Source organism: Vollenhovia emeryi, unplaced genomic scaffold (assembly GCF_000949405.1).
Source record: "Vollenhovia emeryi isolate VEMERY1.0 unplaced genomic scaffold, V.emery_V1.0 DF939158.1, whole genome shotgun sequence".
Taxonomy (NCBI): domain Eukaryota; kingdom Metazoa; phylum Arthropoda; class Insecta; order Hymenoptera; family Formicidae; genus Vollenhovia; species Vollenhovia emeryi.
Genome location: NW_011967208.1, coordinates 142,143 through 146,577, shown reverse-complemented (window position 1 = coordinate 146,577; position 4,435 = coordinate 142,143).

Genomic DNA, 4,435 nt, shown 5'->3' with positions numbered 1-4,435 from the left:
CTGGCCATAAGGGTTCGTCAAATTCCCGCGGGTGAGAGAGAAACGTAGGCTGTCTCACTCTTCTGCGATTCCTACGATCGTAGAGTTTGACGAACTCTTATGGCCGGTCTCTGATTACAGGGTCTCTAGTTAACGCCGTCAATCCGCGCCCGGTTCCGTTCCGAGGGCGCGAAACATCTGGCCGCGATACATCGTGATAAGGAGTGCTTTACGCGCGCGCTCACCACCGCACACTCACGCGAGGAGGAGCCGGCTCGCCCGCCGGCGATATTTCACCGAGGTAAGGGCAGGCAGGGAACGTTCTTTAACTGCGAATTTATCGCCGGCGAGCCATCCGCTCTTTATGCTTTTGTTACCTTTTTATCCGGGAGATTAACGTTCCCCATTCTCTGGCTCCAGGCAGGGATTTCGGACGCGATTGTGTACAACTTGTTGCGATTGCGATTGCCGGCGGCGCCGACGAGGAGATGCATTTTGAACGAATCCCGGCGCGAAACTTGACTTACCGTCTCCCGAACGGCGCTTGAATTTAAAAGGCGCCCTCGATCAATCCGCACCCTTGTCTCCCGACAGACTTGACGGCGACTGGGAGCAGCGCTGTTCAGCGTGACACGCCCGGGACCCGCTCCGTAGATACATCGCGCGGAATCGGGTCGCGATATACAAAGTACCCGGGAGGAGACGCGCTTTGTCTCGACGGTAAACTCACAGCGAGACGTTCCCCTCCCCGCGCGGTTGCGCGACAAGGTTTCGATTTTTTATTAAATACCCCGGTACTTGGAACGCGAATTAAAGTGAGGATTCCCTCAATGCCGCTTTTAGACTAGAATGAAGCGAGGAACGTTCGGAAGCATTCGTTATCTCGCCCTGTAACCAGGCCGATCGCGGCCCCTCGTTCTGGAATCGTCAGGTGAATTTTTATTCAGGGACTGCGATACAAACGTTTTGGATTTAACTTTAGTTTTTATGGATTCCCTTCGAGTCCTCTTTTCCTCCTTCAGGCCCGGTTTCACGGACGTCGGTTGACTGTTAAAAGGTTAATTGATTCTGGCCCAGTGTTTCAAAAAACCAGACCTCTCTGCCTCTTCTTAAATAATAAGCTGGACAAAGACAGGGAGTCGACTGAACTCTGGTTAACGGTCAATCGACGTTCGTGAAACTGACCCTTAAGGCCGAATCAGACCACAGTATAACCAGTAGGGTCACTCGTTCGTTTGTTTCACGTTCACGCCGATCCGTACGGCGCATCCGACATGTTTTTATTCTGACCAATCACAGGATTTTTGTACGTGTGTTAGTGCAAAGTCGGTGTGACATTGAAAAATTCGCAGTGTTGACGAATAACGCGTAAATACGTTTATACGTTGGAGCAAGTAATTACATTAATTACTTTTATTAAAACAATGTTTTTCATAGGCCATTTCCATTTACAGTAAATAATGTATGCCAGTTTGTATGCGCCTTTTCTGGATACAATCCTGAAAAGGGACCAAGCACTTTTAGCCGTTGGCGCTTATAAAAACATGGCGGAAAAGTGAGAACGCCCAGGTCAAAGGTGCCGACAGTGAGTGACCCTACTGCTTATACTGTGGTATAACTAGTGTGCCCACTCTGTCATTTGTCTTGTTTTGCGTCGGTCCTTTCTGCGCATCCGCCATTATTCTGATGGAGCTAATGAGACGAATGTTGTATGTGTGGTAATGTGACAGTTTAAACACGTGCAAACTAAAATAATATTAATAATTTTATTATGAAGAAAACAGGATACACCAAATGCAGTGTCAAAACCTGCAAAAATACTAATGTGACTTCGAACATTTTCAATGTTTTCGTCTCGCTAAAGTATAACCTCTAATCGTTTTGCATTTACACGCCAAGGATTTTTAGTTAGAACATAATCGAAAGTAATTTTTCAATCATTTTAGGCCAAAGCAATGGATAAATGCGTGCAATCGTCAAGATCTTGTGCTGAAAACAATATTTACATGCTCTTTTTGTATACCCCTTCTGGTTACGGCACTAATAATCAGGATCCCTTGAGCAATTGATACGGTGCTGGGTTTTATACCAAAATAATGGCGGAATACCACGTGAACGAAACCGAAAAGATCAAAGGACCGACAGACAGAGTGGGCATACTTGTTATACCGTGATTAGACTAGTGATTGTCGACGCGAATCGGATTGGCGATTGTCTTCTGGCCAATGAGAGCAGCCAGCAACTTTTATCGACTCTCATTGGCTAGAGGACAATCGTCAATCGCCAATCCCGATCCACGCCGAGTCGGCAATTGCTAGTCTGATTCGGCCCTCAGAGCCTATCTCTCTCTCTCTTCATCTCGTACCCTAAAGCCCATATCAGACTACAGACTCCCGACTCTGAGATGGATTCGCGGACGCATAGGGTGCGACGGTCGCGCCGAGGATCCCTAAAAAAAAACCGGGCTTTCCGCGCCCGGATTATGCCAAGCAGTATTAAGCGCCCCCGGCGGCTGCGGCCGGAGGGGAGACGGCCGTCCGGGTGAGACGCGGCGGAGAAAATAGCGACGCGGTCGTGTCGCCTCGATTTTTCGCCGCGATCGACGAGCTCGACGACTTATTGGCGGCGCGTTACCGTCTCTCGTGCGAGAAAAATGTTCGGTCGCGATGCGCCGCGACAGCCTGAGAAACGCTCCCGGTTTCTCGTAGGCCAGTGCCAACCGATTTTTCCATCCGCGACATCCATTTTTCTCCCTCCCCGTGTCTCCCACGCGATCGTCGAATCAGTATTACGCGCGGGGCGTCGCTTTTTTTTCCCTCCCCCCCCCCTCGTATTTCTCTCCTCTCGTAAATCTGTACCGCTGTTCCGTTCAACGGCCCGACCACGCAAATGAGGGGAAGACCGAGCGCGCGCATGCAAAAAATCGAGCTCGCACGATCGGAGAACATCGGAGAGAAGCAGTATTTTAAGCGGCCTAGCAGAGTCGCGGCTCGCCGAGCTCCGACCGCCGTACCGTGCCATGTACATACACTCCCCTTTTCTCAATCTTCCACCCTCCTCTCCAGCCGCACCCTGTCCACGTACACCGCGTGTCCATATTGTAAATGATACACGATGAAAACCCCGCACGGCACGGGCCCGGTCGTCGCCGGCGCCACGAGTATATTTTTGTAATTTTGTATTTTGCATCGCGCCTTTCTCCGTGGCGGCCACGGCGTCTCACCCGGCACCGATCGCGCCGGAGAGGATCGATCTCGTTCGTCGATACCTCGCCGTTCAACCCCCTCGGACACACTCGACGGGGGGAGGGACGGGGCCGGGGATCCACCGGCGCGCGTTCCATTTAACACTGTGGGAAAGTGCTGCGCGCATCCGACAGTTAACGAAGCGAATGTAACCGTACGTCATACCCGGCATCGGGGATAATTTATTGATTGTCGCCGAGTGTATCCCGAATTGCGATTGCGAGACAGTCTCACCTATGCGTCCCGCGCCGCGGATGTTCGTCACCGATCGATCACGGAGCACCGGGTGACACCTATCTCGTCTATTTCGAGTGCGATCGACCGCGCGTATCTTCCGTACGAAGCCCTTTCCTCTCCCCCCCCCCCCCTCTCTCTCTGTCCACCTCGCTCGCTCTCGTAACTAGGAACTTATTAATTCTTGACAACGAAGTAATCGAGGTTTAAACGAGCTTTTATTTTTATTCGGGGATAACCGAGATTCGCAAATGAAAATCCTTTAAATGTCAACGAAGCGATTGAACGTTCAATCCACTTTTTTTTTTTTCGTAATGTGAAACTCAGTGGGGTCTATTTTAAATCTCGATTTATATCGAGGGTATTCCAATTTTCGTTTTGTCGAAGATTTTTCGTTCGGCCTGTATTTACGCTCGCAAGATTTATTGTCAGAGCGAAAGGGACACATTGCCCCGGACCGATAGCGTAGGTCGGCGGGCGAAATTAGAAATTTCGCGATTTTCACACGTACGACAATTAACTGACATTATTATTAAACACTTTCATGATATCGCGATGCCGCATCGCGAATTCTCAGCGCTCAATTATCTATCCAACTGCCAACTGCAACGCAATGTCGTTCGCGTGATATTTGAAATATCGTGCACGCACACTCCTCGCTTCCAATGCCCTTCGATTTGTACGTGCTCGTCAAGTGTAACGGTAATTTACATTAAAATGGGGTAATTTACGACTGGCACAAGCAAGCTCATTTAGGCCGCTCTCATTTATACGCGTTGCACACGGGGGCTCGGACTCGGTCAAAATTTTTGTCCAAATTAATAGTGGCGTCATTTCAATAATTTTAATATATTCGCATATCGCGCATATCATTAACATCATTTATACAGGGTGCTACGCAAGACTTTGACGTCCGGTCATGGGAAGGTAGAGGGGACTAAGACAAACAGAAAAGTATTGTACTATTTTGCGCTTGA